Source organism: Triturus cristatus, chromosome 3_2 (assembly GCF_964204655.1).
Source record: "Triturus cristatus chromosome 3_2, aTriCri1.1, whole genome shotgun sequence".
Classification (NCBI taxonomy): Eukaryota; Metazoa; Chordata; class Amphibia; order Caudata; family Salamandridae; genus Triturus; species Triturus cristatus.
Genome location: NC_140584.1, coordinates 218,816,597 through 218,834,664, shown reverse-complemented (window position 1 = coordinate 218,834,664; position 18,068 = coordinate 218,816,597). Strand labels below are relative to the sequence as shown.

Here is an 18,068-nt window from a genome sequence, read left to right as displayed (position 1 = left end):
GAATACAGTACCGGCGGCATGAGGTGTGTCTGAGCATTTGTAGGATTATTGGAACAAAGTGGTCGACCTCCTGTTGGCAGTAGTATGCTGATCCCTCCCGCCTGCCCATGCTCAGAAGCGACTTCCTAGTCTTTTAATGAGGAGACCGTGCTTTCCTTTCTCTAGGTCTGGCTGGAGACTTCTTTGGTAAAACTAACCTAATCACACAAAAAAGGAATTAAAAAGCAGTATAGCTATATGGGCTTTGGTGGCACCCCTTTGTTGAACCTTTCTTTAGGAACATGTGATTAGGCAGCAGTTATGTCAGTCTGCCCGTGAAGTAGATTCCTGGCTCATAAATAGGAAAATATTATTAATGCAGACCCCATGTTCAATACAGGAATGAGGGTCTTTTTATGTAGTTACTTCGTAAACAAGAGCGCACTGAAGCTGACGAGGAAGGAGTGGGAGGGGGGAGTGGGGACGGGCGCAGTGGTGCGGGCCGCAGTTGTAAAAGGCAGGGAGAGGGTGAGATTGAGGAAGGGAAAGATAGGGATCAAAGGAAAAAACAAGGGGGTGGCAAATGGTGTGCACTTTGATGTCCTCAGTGGCCACGCGGCTCACTGAGGACATCAAAGCAAGTGATCAGGCAGTGCTTTTCAGGCTGCCAAATGGTGCGAGCGCCCGGGGCACATGCACTGTACTTGGAGGACTGAAAAGCCACTGTTTGCACTTCCAAAACTCGCTTACTATAAGTCTCGCCAGAGCAGCGCTAAAGCGCTGGCTCAGCCGAGACCTAAAAAGGAAAAGTGTTGAATCCACTATCTACTATTCCCAGGAGCCAGGAACATTCTTACTTCTCTTCGGATTTTTGGAGGATTCAGTCTCAGGATTGCAGAAACATATTCTTTCTTGCCCTGTTTTGAATATGGTGACCCTAATAGATTACTTCTTTCATACAATAATGCATTTTCATGGGAGACACTTTAAGACCATTATCACATTTGCATTCGATCTTAATCTTTTATTTTTGCTGCAATGATCAAATAGTCAATATATCTCACTAGCACTGAATTACAGGGTAGTTGCAGATTTTCCAAATGTTCTTCAGAATTTAATTAAAGATTGAGGTGCTTTCTGCATACCTTTGTAGGATACAGCACCAAAAAGAACATTATTGAGGATCTGAATGTGAAAAGATTTTGGCTATCTTCACGAAGAGGAATGGAGAAGAACGATTGGCATAAGTCAATAAATCTGTAACATTCTGCATCTACAGGAATCTGAACTATAATCACAGCAGGACTTGGTACCACAGGACTGCATGGAACCACATTTTTGTTGATATTTTTAAGATCCACGACTACCCTATATTTTCCGCTTGTTGTTATGAATTCCCATCACAGGGAAATTATGGGGACTACCGAGCACATTCTTTAGAATTCACTGTTCTCTAGTCTTTTCAGTTACGGGCTTCATCTCCTCCTCTGCTTCTCATATAAGATTGCATTGAAGAGTTTGAGGAAAGGCTGCATTAATGTCACTGAAAGTTTTTTTGACTGATTTTGCACATTTAATTAGTCCTATCTTTTTACATATAAAATTCACTGTGGGTCTCAAATCAAGAGGCAAATCATATTTTAGGAGAACTAGATACAAATGATTTTGGGCCTGATTTAGATCTTGCCAGAATCGGTCTCACTGTCACTTTTTTGACTGTTTCATCACCTGCCTATTTGGTGGTCCACCAACTCTATTTAGATATTGGTGAGTCCAGAGGCGAATGACCGTTAGAGTCCGCTGCCTTCATTGGGAATCTTCACTCGCGTCAACAGCTCCATAGGCAGAAGTGGCTGGCGGCGGGACTGCAGACACGGATTCCACCGACCTGATTATGATTTGCCTTTCAGTTGAGGCAAATGTGGTGGGAATACCTCCTACTTTGATTTTGCAGAATTGAAGGAAATGTGGCAAAAAGTGTAAATTTTTCCTGTTTTCCTCTTCTGTTTCCATCTTGTACCCATGAGCCCAGGTCCCTCTTTTGCTGCTCTTAGCCCATCACAATGCCAAACAACTTCATTTTTCTGGGATCTAACTACTTGTACAATTGGCCTACTATAATTCGTGTTTTGATAATTGCTGTAATCTTGTGTATCTTTTGCATTGCTCTTACGTGCAACATTTTTCTTAGGTGTAATGTAGAAGTGGTCATTTTCCTTCTTATTGAGGTGAATTGAACACGCCTGTATGGGCACTAAAAAAAAATGCTTTGTTGTGGTTGTGGGTGTTGTACCTGTGGCGCCTGTGGTTGTGCATTCAATAGGGTGTGTATGTTGTGTGTGTGGCGTGCAATATGTAACACAAAGGGACATAACACATTTCTGAGACATGTTTTTGATACAAAAAACATGACATATATGTGTATTTGCACAGTAATAAGCAGTACCTGCGAGTTTCTACTCCACCAGGGGCTCACTTCATCAGCAAACTGCTGCTAGGACACTGCCCGCGTAGCGGGAACATCTAAATAGTCTTACCACAATGCCGCCAGCCTGATGGTGACAGGGCACTGTTAGCCAGCGGAGAAAGCTGCTGCAGCGTCGGTTCAGCCAGCACACATATAAATACAGCTGGCTGAATACCATCAACTCAATGGAGTACTTGGAACAGCTGCCACAGAGGGATGGCAGTAGTCCCAGCAAGATATAAATGACACCCTTAATTTTTGAAGGTTAAGTCTTTACATTGGGTTTGAATTGCACCACCATCTGGTACACAATAGATCATGCAATTCAATTTCTCAGTGGATGTCCCATCCTAATAGGCTTACGGGACTTGTGTCACATATTATGAACTCATGATCACTCTCAAGTTGGACAACTTTTATTGTAACATTTGCTCAGATTTGCTGAGACCTGGCTAGTTATCTCTCTGTTATTAATACTAACAACTTTGATTTCTTTTCATGACAGGGGTAGGCTTGCAGTCTCGATGGGATGAACAGGGGTTTGGGTAGCAACTGTATCAATCAGAAATGATACTGGGTGGCCATTCACATCACCCTCTACATAGGGGAAACTCTATTCTACATCTAGCACTGCTCAAAGCATGCAATGCTCCTCCCCCCTCAGGTGCCGCCATTGTGAGTCACTCATATTTGCTGTTAATTGGGAAAACACTTCAATTATTGGTGATTAAAGCACTCTGCTATTTTGTATATTCTGCTACATCACTGGAGCTACAGGTACATTCACATCATATTGTCCTTGATTCTGTATATTTTGCACCGGAGACGGTTTAGCTGGGACCATTGACTGAGATGTCAGGGCTCATTCTGTGCTAAGTTATTTGGATTCTGCTGCATTTGGGAATCAAAATCAGAATTTGATCTTGAAATTGTCTACATTCTTGCTTCCAATGTCAAAGATGTCCACAGTTATGGCAGGAAATGTTATTGTTCACTATATTAATGTTCTCATTTCCATGTGAACTGTTCACACAACCCCTACCTCTACTCTGAGAAATAGCTTTTGCATTCTGAACATTGCTTTCCATCACACTAACACCTTGGAAATGCAAACATCAGATAATCTCACAATGGAAACTCAGTCACAACCATTTCTTTTTCAGACTCATTTCCATGTATTTTTCTTCAGTGTTTTGCCACCCCTTTAGGGTTTGGTCATCACTTATTTCTGTATTTATTAGAGCCATCCATTCTTTACTACAGCTTGCTAACTCCATAATGCATGGCTGTAGGTAGAGCAAACACATTTCATGTATCTCATCATCAGTCATATACATTATATACATTTTACATAAACTTTTCTTTTTAGTAGGGGTGAACGGAACTCGCAGAGTCTCACTCTTCGCAACTGTGCGGACTTACGTAAAAACTCAGCGAGATTCCACGGAGTTCCGCAAGTGGGTAGATTCTGCATGTTGTACTGATTCTCTAGCACCATGAGCTAGTTGCATGCTCCAAAATCAGTACCAATGGCACCAAGGAGTGTGCCAGAGGGTGCTGCTTCTTTGCTGCAGCTCCAGAAGATTTTTTACCTGAGCAGCAGTTTTCTCACTGCCAACGGTCGAGGCAGTGTGCGACCGCCCATGTTGAAAAAATCTCGCCGGGTACCATCCTAGCTCCAGAATATTGCGCTAGGGGATGGCAAATCTCGCTCATCAAATTAATGTTGGCATGCGGTGATTGGTGGAGTTTTATTTGATCTCAACATTACAAGAACGTGGGCAGTATTTATTGTCCACCCCTAATTTTTAGACAAATAAACACCACACTCTTCTGCCAGCGCCTCAAATTTCTCATATGCATCACATCCACGATTAGCTGCTTTATTACTCATGTATTTCAAAACATCCACAATATAGAGAATATATCTCTCTATAGTAATACTACCTCACAAAAGTTACCTATATTCAGATTTTTGCTTGTAAATATTAATCACTTTTCTTGCTTATTCTTCTGGTTGCTCTGCACTAGCAGCAGCAATAGTAATTACTGTGTGAACAGTTAGCACATTATCTAAAACAGGTAGGGTAGACACAATGATAACACTAGTTGGATCGACTACACTTGGCCTTGCTTCTTAATTCCCAGGTGCCATTGAAACATCTGGCTCTGTACGTATAATTGTGGCAGATGCACAAAGGATCTCCTGCTCCTCCCTGCTCCACGAGTCTTGATCTCTGATCTCTGATCATCATCATTGCATGGAGAAGGTCTTAGATCACATAAGCCATCCAAAATGTGTCCTCCTCATCTGAATTGTTCACAACATTTAGCTTTTCTATTTTCATTTTCACAGATCAATTATCTTTTTACTTTTTATCAGTATCACTCACTATTGCATGATATACCCTCCACATAACACTGTGTTGCTTTTCCATACCCTATTCTGCATTCCTCATCTTGTTTAAAAAAAATGGCTCACAGCATTTTTAATTTGGTTTTTCATTCTTTTTTGTTCCCTTTTAATTCATTCAGTGCTTTAAACTGTTCAGATCAAACCTGTGGCTTTCCATCGAGCATGTTCCATCTCAGATAGTCAAGCTTTCTTACACTGAGGGAACCATTAAAACTAAAGCATATTTTCTCAGCTTATTCCATTCTCTTAACCACATACACATATATGGGCCAAACTTTAAAATCATTTCATAGGTGGGAGAATCTTCTGGAGGAATTTTCTCTCCTTCCATTAAAAGAGCGGAATGATTCTTCCATGTAAAATACACATTTTCCTTAACTCAATTCCCCAAAAATACACAATTACACTAAACCAGTATGAGCACAGTTGTGGTAAATGGCAACCATTCACGATGAAACACTCTTATGCAACACCAATGTTAGACCTGACAGCCTTTGGTGTGGTCTTCCCCCAAACTTTTGTCCTTCTTCCCTACATTGGCTTTAAAACTCTGTGTACTTTACCAGTGCTAAAGTGCTTGTGGTAATTCATCATCATCATCAATAACCTTTATTTCGCTATTTCATATATATTATACAAAGTATATCACACAGCTAGGAGCACAATATAAAACAAAGCTAAAATACTAAGTGAATAAAATCCATGGCTATTTACATTTCATAAAACATATCATAAAAAAAAGTATAGCCTTGCTTACAAATTGGTGTAAGTAAATAATGTTCACCAGTATATGCAAATAAATACATAGGAATCTATTTTAGATTTTAAAAAATGTAACCCCGGGTGTTAAACTGTCAGACAATCAATGCTAAAGATGCTGCCTCCTTTTTTTTTATGGCAGACCATAAAATGATGCCAGGGCATAACAAGTAAAATTATCAGAGCAGAAAATAGAGAGCTGGGTGGCAGTGTGTAAACTTCATCCTGCGCAAACGCGGGGCAATAAATCTTTTTCTTTCATCAATGTACACTTTGCAAAATAATTGAAAATGCAGATTAGACTGGTGGGAAAATGTACAGTACGGTGTGTGGCAGTTAAAATTGCAGCAGGATTTTGGTACAGTCAACAATCTTTTCAGAAAGCCATCTTCTATTCATTGCAAGAGTGTCATGTCTGCTGACCCCCAGACAGCTGCCCCGTACGTGGCAACAGAGATGGATTTTGCCACATAAATCTTTTTAATTACTTTCAATGGTGTAGTACCTATCTTTTTCGGGAATCTGTATATAGCTCCAATACTCTTTTCTAGTTGGAGCCAACTTTTTCCACATAATCTTCCTGTCAAACAGGGCCCCTAAGTAGGAGAAGGTATCCACCACTTCCAGCCTTTTCCCTTCTGTAAAATACTTATTGGTTTCTTCATTCGAGGACGAAATATTTTGTCTCATTGATCTGGAGCCCAAGGCTCTTCATATTTTTCATATATTCCCCTATTAGTCTTTGTAATGCGTTACCAGTTCTCGCCAGCAGGACAGCATTGTACGCATAAAGGAGAATGGGAGCACGGGCCGAGTTCACTTTAGGGACATCCAATGTAGTCTCCACCAGTGCGCCTTCTACACCAGTGGTGTAAATTGAGAAGAGGAATGGGGTGAACACACAGCCCTGTCTAACACCCCTAGAGATGCCAAACTGTCTTGTGCACTCTCCATCCCTCCTGAATCCGACACAGGCGGTAGCCTGTGAATACATTGTCTGTATAAATCTTATTATTGTCAGCTCTATTTCCATACCTTTCATAATTTCCCATAACTTTGAGTGAATGACATAGTCAAAAGCGGCCGATAAATCCATAAAGGCCATGTAAAGATGTCTTTTCTTGGCCACTATATACTTAGAAATTAGCAAATTTAGGTTAAGGAATTGATCGCTAGTCCCTTTTTCTTTTTTAAAGCCAAACTGTTATGGAATTAGAAAGTTGCTTTCTTGGGGCCAGGTCTCTAATCTGTTCAATAATACCTGTCCAATTAGTTTAGCTGTGCCATTGAGTAACACAATGGGTCTATAGTTTTTAACTAAGGCCTTTTCTCCCTTTTTATAAATGGAATTATGTCTGACTTTTACTATAAAGAGGGAATAACAGCTTTGGCTATACCATTAAAAACAGATGTCAGAAGTGGGGCCCATAGATTCAGGTTATCTAAGAAGAAATCGACGAAAACCCCGTCAGGGCCAGGTTAATTAGATCTACTACACTGTTCCAGTCCCAATCTCACCTCCCCTAAGTCAAAGGACAGAATGTCCTTATTTATAATCTGTGCAGGACATGATGGCTGAGAAATTCCTGCCTCTAAGCTAACAAAACTCTTCTCAAAATGTGCCACCCACTCTTCCTCATTCACATGAATTTCGAGGTTAATATCTGTGGCATCTTTGAAAAAGGGGGTGTTAATGACAGTCCAGAAGTCTCTACTATTCTTCGACACCACTGCCTGTTGTAGAGTGTCCGAAGCCTCTTCCTTCATGACTCTCAGCCTGGCTTCCCTTGACTTTTTGAGGAATGGTGTCTTGTCCTAACTAGCAAAGGGTCGCTAGGATTAGTCTTTAGAGCTGTATGAAGGTTTTTAGGTGCTTTTGTACAGGCACTATCATACCAGCTAACAGTATTAGGATTATGGGGGCTATTTGGTCATAGTAAATTAAGTTTAATTTCTTGCAATATGTTCTCAAAGACTAGCAGGACTTCCTTTCTATCAGGATTTGGGTCTAGACAGGTCATTATCTCCTGATTTATTTTGCCATTAATATTGACTATAAATTTGAGAGCCCCAGCAAAAGAAGTAGGCACCTTTGTGTGCATTGCTGGTGTTGTACGTGGCATCAGCCGCAATGACTCCTGGGAATTGAGGTTCTCTGCCCCCTCCTGTGGTTCGCACTCACCAACAGGCTAATAGTCAAATGTAGCCAGCAATGGATGGTCATGCAGTGTTCAAGCCACTGGTGGTTGTGCCTCCCTGGAAGGTGCCTGTCTGCAGGGTGGCAGATAATAGTGGAGATTTAAATATTGCTGGGTGGTTGTTGCATAGTAGTGCACACGAAAAAGGGCAGGGGTGGAGTGATCCCACAAAAGGAGCAAGCTGCACCGGCCTAATGCCGGCCACTTCCTCCCCAGTGGAGGAAGCCATGGCGCTAGCCCTACCTGCTCTGTGCTTTGCTATTCTTCTGGATCCCCTCCTGAGCTCCAACTTGTTCCTCTAGCCTACCAAATAATGAGGCCACTTGGGGTCTCTCAAGGCCCCTCTTCTGGCTGGAGACACTATGGGAGCACTGTGGGCTGGTGCAATGGGCTGGGCAGCTGGGCGGGGCCAGACCAGCTAGTTGTGAGGTAAGTGGTAAATGCCCTGCACCACACCACCGCATGACTTGCACCCAGAGCCTCGCACTGACAGCCTTCCCGCTTACTGCTGATCAAGTGCTCCTGAACACTGGAACCCCCCGGCGACCACTTTGGGGTCGGGTGCTGGAGCCAAGAGTCAGGCACTGGGAATCAGGGAGCTTGAGGTAGCTCATTTGAACAATCAAATTTGACTTACACCCAATTGGCACATTTAATTTACTGACAAGACCATAGTAAAGTGGTACTACAAATACCAAGGGCCTATTAACTAACATGCTACTAGTGCTCTGGGACCACTTTTGTACCGCCCACTTAAGTAAGCCTTTAAAACATTTCTCAGGCTTGCCATTTCAGGCTGTGTACAGTTTAAGAAAATAAACCTTTTTCCAAGCATGAACCTTCCTTTTGAATACATATAAGTCACCCTTATGGTAGACCCTAAAGAGCCCTAGGTCAGGGTGCAGTTTATTGAAGAGACTGGACATGTACTTGTAAATGTTACATGTCCTGTAAGTGAAAAATTCCAAGAATCGTTCTTCACTTTTGCAAGGGCTATCTTTCCCATAGGATAACATTGATTTATATTATTACATTTGATAACTATTGTTTGGGAGTAGGTGGGAATTTCAGGTTTGATGTCTGAGGAATTGTAACTTGAAATGTCACTTTTTGTTGTTGTAACTATTTGGTGCCTACTGCCTGTTACCTGGGTCACATACCTGGGTATAGTTGGCCTTTGTGTTTTCCTCCTTGACAGTGAGACAAAAGGGGACTGGATATTGGCAGGATGGGAAGATGTTCCCTGACTACTTACATTTTGAATGTGCTGTATCCAGCACACTCACAAAGAACTTACCACCAGACCTTTTTCACCCTAGAAACCTTAGAGCTTGGGAGGGGGAGGGTGGACATTTCCAGAACCATATGTAGAAAGGCCTAGACGTTTCCCCCACTTCAACGGCTGGCACCAGCTATAACTATTGGACCTTCAGTTCCACTCTTTGGTACACTTCTGGATCTGTGGAAGACTTCAGAAGGACTGCCTTGTTTCTCAGAGGACTGTACTGCTGCTTGTAGCCTGCCCAGTGTCTCAGAGGACTACCCTGTTGCTTGAGGTCTACCTTGCTGCTTATAGGAGAGAGGACCAGTACTATGAGAGTGACCTCCTACTATGAGCTACAGGGACATAACAAGCTCCAGAGGCCTCATTGCAACTGCCCCATGGACCTGCTGCAAGTGAACCTGCCTGAGCCCTGCTAGCGTCTGCCAGAGTGAGTTCTCGATCCCCAAGAGGTGCCTCCCCAGGTCCAATACCATTGGATGCCATCAGTGTGCAGTCCTCTGTGAAGAAAGGAGAAGTCTCAAAGTTTGAGCTCATTGTGACTGTGAATAAGCCCATTCATAGAGAGACACTGCCACACAGGACCACCGCCAACTCAAAGATCTGGTGACCCCCACTCTTCATCCTACAGAGGCTTCCAGCAATGCTAAATCTGCACTTTGCTTTACTGCAGCAACAGCCCACCGTAGCCACCAATGCAAAGTTCCAGCAATGACGATTCACGAAGCTCCACAGGAAACTCGCACTACAACATTGGCCATCTGCAATGCTGTTCTCACTCCTCCTGGCCTCCTGCACCATGAACTGGACTCTTCGCACCAAACTTTGAGAAGGTAATTTTTCAATTGAACTAACCGAGTTCCTGTATTCTGCCCGCACTCTATCATGGTTAGCCTAAACTTGTGACTTCTCCCCAGTCTAAGACGATCAGTTGACCACAAGAGGATCCTTTGTTTTTAGGTGCTATATTTACCGAAATCTTTGAAATTTCATATCTCCGGTTCTACTGATTGGATCTTTGTCAGTTGGGTCTCAATTTATGTATTGAATTTTATTATGTTATTTTGTAAATTGGTGTGGAATGTTTCCCATGTTTTGCTCTCACTTTATTATTTTTGTGTGCTGCATAAAATCTTAACACAGTCTAAGTTAAGCCTGACTGTTTTTGTGCACCACTACCATAAGGTTAAGCACAGGTTGATTTCATGACTTTTGCGGATCACCCTAACAAGAATTGTGATTCCTGCTTGAGAATGTTTAACACCCACCTCGACCAAAAACACAATTTCCTATGACCAACCAATCACAGTAGGACTGCCTGTGAAAATCAACAAACAGCAGCACCATTCATGTGACACAATGCTCTCCTCTTGAAAAAAATAAAAACTAAACAACAATTTAAATCTATTCAAAACAAAATTCCTTCTCTGCTTCACTTGACACATGACAAAAAGGAAGGGTACATTAATTTCACTCGGAGAGGTAATAATACCTTTTGGCACTATCACTCACACATAGGCAAGTTTCCCACCAGCGTCTAGTTCCATACAAAGCAGTGAACAATAACCAGTCTAAATTAAAATGCATTCACAACTAGTACTTCAATAACAACACAGAGAAATGTCCTACAACGATGTGAATGCAGAACTTCATAACCAATGTTCCCTCTCATTTTTTTCCTCTGTGTGCGGCAGTGGAATCATGGCAATGTGCGCCAGGAACCAGACCGCGTGTGTGGGCAGCGCCAAATATCACTCCAAACGTTTACTTAATAAAGTGAAAAGATGGTGCATTTTCACACATACAGTGCCATGTTAAGGGTCTCAAGGCAGGTTTGCAAATTGGACAAACACGCCATGACATGAATTGGTTACACAGGCAAGTATACTTCAGGTTTAGAAAAGCACAAGACTCCAACGGTGGTACCATCATAAGATTTCACTAAATATTCCTCACTGGAGCACTCACTGTTCATTGGGTGGGGAAATGTTGAGAGCCTATACAAGATCACATATACACAATAAGTTACAAAATTACATAACATATTTACAATTTGATGTGAAAGCTACTGTGTAATGTTGGGCTATCCCGCCAGAGATAGTTTTTAAAAGTCTGACATCCAGGCAAACATGGACTGTGAGAGAGGGCAGTTTAGACAAGTCAAGTGGCATCACTAGATGGGTGACATGGTTGCTTGTCACTGCAATCCTTGCCATTTTTCCAATACTGATAAAGTCTATTGAGGTCAACTTTCCCATTCAGGAGGTAGGCCTTTGTCCTCATCAGCATTTCCAAATGCTTCTGCTCTAATCTATTTCTCAATTTACTCTTGATAGTATTCATGAGGCTGAATCCTCATTCCAAATCTGCACTAGATGCTTGAAATGTTGCACAGACATCAACAAAATGAGACACCACACTATACTGAGCAGCATTGCTTACAGTGAAATTCACCATGTCTTGAATGGTGGTAAATAATCCACCCTTTACATGTTCTTCCACCACATATTTATATTCTCTGTACTGTCGAACAACATCTTCCGGTGTCTCACAATCACCCAGGACCAAGACATTTCTAAACTTTTCAGCAAGTCTTTGTACATTTTCAGTCCCATATTCAAAATGTGATTATGTTGCTATTGCCTGGAATTCAAAACTTGCCCATTCTTTCAGTTCATTTTCAGGGAACCTTTTTTGCATGTGCTCACAAATAAGGGAAACAAAAGACAAAATAGGCCCACTGTCAAACTCTTGCCATTCCTTGAACAACACCATCAGATCTCTTACATTGCTGCTCCAAAAGACAGTGTACTGCTTCAACAGTAGTCAAATAACGTTTTGGGAATAGTTTGCACAAAAATGCAAATTCATCCAGAATGTCATTAAGTACTGCAGAGGGAATATGGTAGTTGGAGTCTGATAGCTTTCTGAAACAATATTTAGCAACTGGATCATTCTCCTGAACTTTCTCATGCTCAAAGTACTTAAGACCAGCCTCATAATTACGAATTAGTGCACCAACAGCAAAATGCCTTGAAAGCCACCGGACTTTATTCAGTGGTTGAAAAGAAACCACTTCACATTTAGTGACCGATGCAATTTCATCCAGCTTGGACTTCCTTGCAGGAGATCTTGAAAACACAGTGTAGACATGCCTCAATAATGTCTCCATCTCTTTAACCCCTTCGATGCTTGTGACGGAGCGGTACCGTCATGCGCGTCGGTCACGCTGTGCGCATGACGGAACCGCTCCGTCACGGCCCCGCCCGCGCAAGAAACCTTCAGCACGGCGCGGTAATCCGCCGCGCTGAAGGGGTTAATCATTAGAACCCTCTTCCAGGCATCATCAACTCCCAAATCTTCTTGATGGGCGACACCATGCTGCTCAACTAAATGAGTAATAGATTGTTTAACGCGAGTAGCAACACCATTATTCTTACCCAGCATCATAGATGCACGATCAGATGTGAACAGGACCATTTTCATGAGGTCCAGTTCATTGGCAGTGCCGAATTCTTTTACAGCAGTAGTGTTAACCTCAGCATTACAACTAGTCAGCTTCACTATGCCCCAAACAGTTTTTTGTGCTCTGTTGATGTTACAGGTCGGAACTTGAAGTACAGGATGAACATTTTTTATAACAGAAATATATGTTCTCTCATAAATTATCAATGTGTGATACAAGGCGTTACGAAGTTCTGACATAACTTCACAGTATATAATGCTATTGATGGCCTCAAGGAACTGAAAGGAATGGTTATTGCTCCTCTAGATGTCTGGTATCTTCACATACAAAGCTAGGTGGTCATGAATGTCTTGTACAGATAACATTGAAGCATTCATCTTGACTGCCAGCAACACGTTGTTGATGAGAATCTCTAACTCCTCAGGCAGGGATCTTTGTCATTCAACTTCTTCCATTCTATTTGCTTTGTCAGTGGCAGTTTCTTTCAGAATTGCCCGCACTCCATAACCAAACCTGGCAGCAGCACTTCTGTTTCTCAATATCACCATGGCAGACTCGTGAACTTTGCTAATTAGATGGCATTTCATGTAATCCAATTTCCAGCCATCACTCCATTTCTTATCTGTAGAAAGGTCCCCAACAATCTCGACTTCGACACATGCTTTGAAAATCAAGCCCACATCTGGACTGTATTGAAATAGTACCCCGAGCTGCACCCAAACCTTGCTTCGTGATTTCTGTATGTCAGCCTCCACAATTTCTTTCATCCACTCTTCCTTGAATACAAGGCAACATTTGTTCCTTTGTAGTGAAGCACGGCACTCTCCCAAAGTTACAGATTGCGCTTGAACATTTCCGTCCCCGCCGGTTTGAACCTGCTGTGCCACAAAGCCTGCAAAATAATGGAAAATGGCTTTCGTTGACGCCTATGCACATGAATGCAATCTGTCACGTAGTACTGAGGTATCACCAGCACAACATAGAGTGTAATTACCTGGATTTTTCTGTTCTCTGCCCTTCTAAACTTCTATGTAGCACTGTCCGTAGAGCCTTCAATAGAAGTAAAGATTGTTATGGCACAGTGTGATTCAGCACATTGTGATACAGCAATATACCATGTGCACCATAAGGGAACTCGACTAAAACAATTACCTGTTCTGCTTGTACTCATGTACGCCCGTTTAAATGTGTGGGGTTCTGTCTGTGAAACCTGCAACAGAAGAAAACATGGGTAAGGTATGTTGTTATACTACAATGTACAAGATGCACCAGTATAACTCTACCAAACAATTACCTGTTTGTTCTGCCTGTACTCACGTCTGCCTGAGCAATTGTATTTGTAGTACGGTCTCACAAACCTGCAAAAGAAAAGCGGTGCAGATTGTGAATCTATTTACGTAGCAACCCCCAGCCCAACGAGGAAAGTAAACAGAACTACCTTGACTTTGTGGGTAACCACACCCGATCATTCATATACAAATACCTTACAGAATGGAAACCTGCAATTGAAGACAAGATCATAAGCAAACGCTGGAAGAGTTACAAACTATGAATGGGACAGGTCTAGAGACCCCAATAGGAAAAATGACCAAATAGTTACATGCGATTCCAGTTCAGGACAAACAGGCACGTGCCCATGTGCTTCATTATTAGCATCCATTATCTTAAACTGGCCTATAAATCTGTATTGTGTGTTACACCTTCTGTGATGCAGTTTTTCCCTGGCATTCAAACTGCGCAAATGGTTGAGTTGGCTGAACAAGGAAATTCACAAGAAGGACTGAGCAGCACACAAGCCATCAAAAGATCCCACCTGAAGATGATGCAGTGGCATGTAAGAAATATGATAAAGACTTTCTAGCAATTTTCATGCTATGATAAAAATGTCAAGATAACTCTGAAGATTGGTGGACCTGCTGCATAGAGATCTGAGTTTTGTCTAGTGGAGGTTTTGGCTCATCATAAAGTAGCGGAGGAGGTTAAAATGCCTGATGCAAAGAAGCTGGTGGACCATGTAGTAACTGTTCAGACACATTATTCAAATGGAGCCCTTTGGAAATGTACTCAGCTCTACACAGAAGACCTTACTTGTGCAGAACTAGACACAACACTTCAGAGGGGCCCTAAGCTTGGGTCACAATATGCTAAACTAGTCTCTAAAGCGGGTAGTAACTGTTCAGACACATTATTCAAAAGGAGCCTTTTGGAAATGTACTCAGCTCTACACAGAAGACCTTACTTGTGCTGTGCACAATGCCCGGTTGTAAAAGTACTTCCATTTCTGCCTGTTTTTATTACTGCTCCCTCTGCAACCTAACTTTACATTTAGCCTACTCACAGCCTTATCATGTAAGTGAAGCTTGCAGCACCGCTGCCTGTGCTGTAACCATCTGTACTCTAATCTGCTGACTGTGCTGTGAATGTTCTTGGACCACTGAAGCTTGAACCTCTTCTGGCCCTTCAGTAACAGTGACAGTAATTGAAGGTTATTCTAGTGCTGGCTGAGCCGCACTTGTTTGAAGCTTGCATTACTGCTGCCTATGTTGTACTTTGATGCCAGTGCAGCTTAAAAACATCTTTTTACTTCACACCCAAACTGATTGGCTTTGAAAATTAAAGACACTAGTGTTTGGTGGTACAATACATTGGCATTTAAACACCAAAAATATCTTTAGCTTTGAAGGAGGAGCATTAAGTGCATGTGGATAATTATAATAGGAGCAGCTGGGTTTGCAGACAGTGAGTCTTTTATCAAACAATACGTCTTCTATGAGGTTGTGCAAAACACGAGGTACTGCTGAGATTCAAACTCTGGATCTTTTTCCACACTGTGCTTGCTTTCCTGAGAGACTGTGCATATTTTTATGTCCCTAAAGCTGTGATATTTTGCAGTTCCTACCAACAAGATATTGCAGAAGAAAACCTGATATTGGAATGGAAAAATTACAAAGGGAGTCACGAAAAACATATACAATTATATGTACATATTTGTATTCATTTTGCAAGGTTTACACTGGTGGATGAAGTGTGCAATACATACGTTAAACTAAACGAGAGTAAAGGGCACCAAGATATACCAGATCTTCCATGATGCCTCCATTATGTAGGCTACATAACATGTGCTCTTTCCTTCACCTCTCGTGACATCTGAACATCCAGCTGAGGAATCGCCACTCACGGAGAGAAAGTGTCCCTTTCAGTGACGCGTCCATGTTCAAACAGCACTTCAAAAAGTGCACTTTGAGAGACCCATGAAAACATGGCAGAGGCGGTTATCACAGCAAGAGTTAGCCTGCAGTGCCCCTTATATGACTCAAGCAACACCCACCCTGTTCCTAGTAAAAAACATCAGCCACCAGAGCAAATTAAATTACTAGAACAAACACCAACCCAATAAAGTGTTTTTAAATGCCTTGTACTCTAATGCATGTCTTTTCTACATTAATGATAAAAAATACTGGCCAATACGGGGATCGAACCCGCGAGCTTAAGTAATACATGGCACATTCTGACAAATCTAATTACAAAGGGTTTCAGTTTTCTATTGTTACTGAATTTTACAGATAAATACAAACAGAAAACTATAGGTTTCCTGTCTGTATTCATATTTAAAAGCAGACAAATACCGAAAATTGTGCTTATAATGATTGGCTTTCAATGGTGTCTGATGCGAATCCAAGACAACAGATGAGCAGATAGACAGCAGAGTTAAAGAATCACAGGTTAAGATATCTTAAAATGAGGGCACAAGTTAAAATACATTTGCAGTAAATTGTTAATATTTGCCTGGGGTTGTAGTGTTTTGCTATATTTGGCTGCTGCATTTGCTAAAATTCGACAGGCATCAAAGTATGAGTGCATGTTTATCCATTAAATAAACGTGGAAATATACCTTTTTTTGTTCCATTTATTCTCAAACCGCAAAATAAATATGGATAAATACTCATAAAATGGCCCAAAAATAAATATCGATAAATACAGATGTAAATGTTTAAAAATAAATATCATAAAACACGGAGCCATAATTACAAATGACTTTATGAGTGACTGTGAACAAACCAAATGCGAGGATTACTCATGTGGATTAGGGCACCAAAAAACCCTGTGCTTTATATACAAAGCCTATTGGGACAAAGGGCAAGGCTGCCTTCAGAAATTGGCAAGCCACTGTGTCCATCCAAGAGCCTGCGATCATTCCTGGCATGGAGTTATTCCATGGGCCCTAAGCAAGCTAGGGAAATGCGCCCCCCCCCCCTGCTAGGTACATAGTACTTGACCTTTGACCCTGTGAAGTATGCCAGAGGATCCTTGGGATCCAGGACATGAAACTTTGGATGAGCCTCAGCCCTTCACCTCACAATGCATGTTTTCTGTAGTTCAAGGAAATTGTGAATATCGATGGTTTTAAAGAGGCTTTTGATTAAAGTCTAATATTATGAGCAGAACCAAAGAATGTCAGATCCAGGAACGCCCTAAACATCCAGACTGACAAGAATGCTCATGTTGGCAACATTTTATTGCAATTCTTTTTTTTAATCATATTTTATAGCGCTGTAAATTCATTTGGGTAACATGTAGCACTCAATAGAACTCAAGGCAAGTGCAAATTATTATTTTTTTTAAAAATGTTTACACGAAGGGGTCTTAATATACTTTTTAAGTGGAACCCCTGCACCAACTTACAACTCGCACATACCAGGGAGAATTATCCAAGAACACGCACAATATTTAATGAAATGCACTTCAATAACAAGAGCTGCACGACCACCACTGGGCATGTGCTTTCAGAATAAATTGAAAGTACACGCTGTGTTTTTAAACTTGCTGTACTCTTTTGTTAGTAAAGCGTGGTGTGGGGCAGATTGTGTGCTTTTGTCTAAGTATTCATGTTAATCATAGCTTGTGAAGGGGCTGTGATTAACATGAACACTTAAACTTAAGCACACGATTCGAGTCGATTCGATTCAAAAACGTTATTCGATCATTTTAGAAAACAATCATAAAAGCACAATAAAATTTCATGACAATGGGAAGACGGAATCCAATGGGTTTGACTAAAAACAGATTAAACTCATTAAGATAAAAAGGACATACTTTTTCTTGCAGATACAGATTTTAAAATATATACAGCAGTAGAATAACACACATCAGGTTCATCAAGTGCAAATAGAAGGCTCATAGCAGATTTCGCAGTGAGCACAAAGTATTTTTTAAAAAGTGGTTTCAGGTAAGTGATACGAAAACACAAATATAATGGGCAAATCAACAAAAAGTGCTCGGAACTTTGTTTTGAAATCCCATCACACCGGCATGGGGCAGAGGTATGTTTCTTAATTTGAGGGTAAGCTACCAGTTTATGAACTATCCCTAGTCGCAGTCTAGTAAGGACATGCTGATGAGAGTGTTTAGTGACCACTTTTAGATACTTTGAGAAGCCAAATTCAGCCAAATTATAAGAATGGTAATATATATGGGTAGAGAACTGGCATGTGGCATCACTA

General features: G+C 41.4%; 1 protein-coding gene and 1 long non-coding RNA gene across 4 annotated transcripts in view; both read right to left on the bottom strand.

Annotated features, from left to right (window-relative positions):
• Nucleotides 1–18,068, bottom strand: part of LOC146857047 (histamine N-methyltransferase A-like) — a 544,350-nt gene that overhangs the window by 137,464 nt on the left and 388,818 nt on the right. The window lies entirely within an intron of this gene.
• LOC146857048 (uncharacterized) lies at nt 12,405–16,630 on the bottom strand. The gene is made up of 4 exons (XR_014979844.1): nt 13,862–16,630; nt 13,720–13,777; nt 13,562–13,617; nt 12,405–13,459 (listed from the first exon to the last, which is right to left on the bottom strand). It is a non-coding gene; the product is annotated as an uncharacterized LOC146857048 (long non-coding RNA).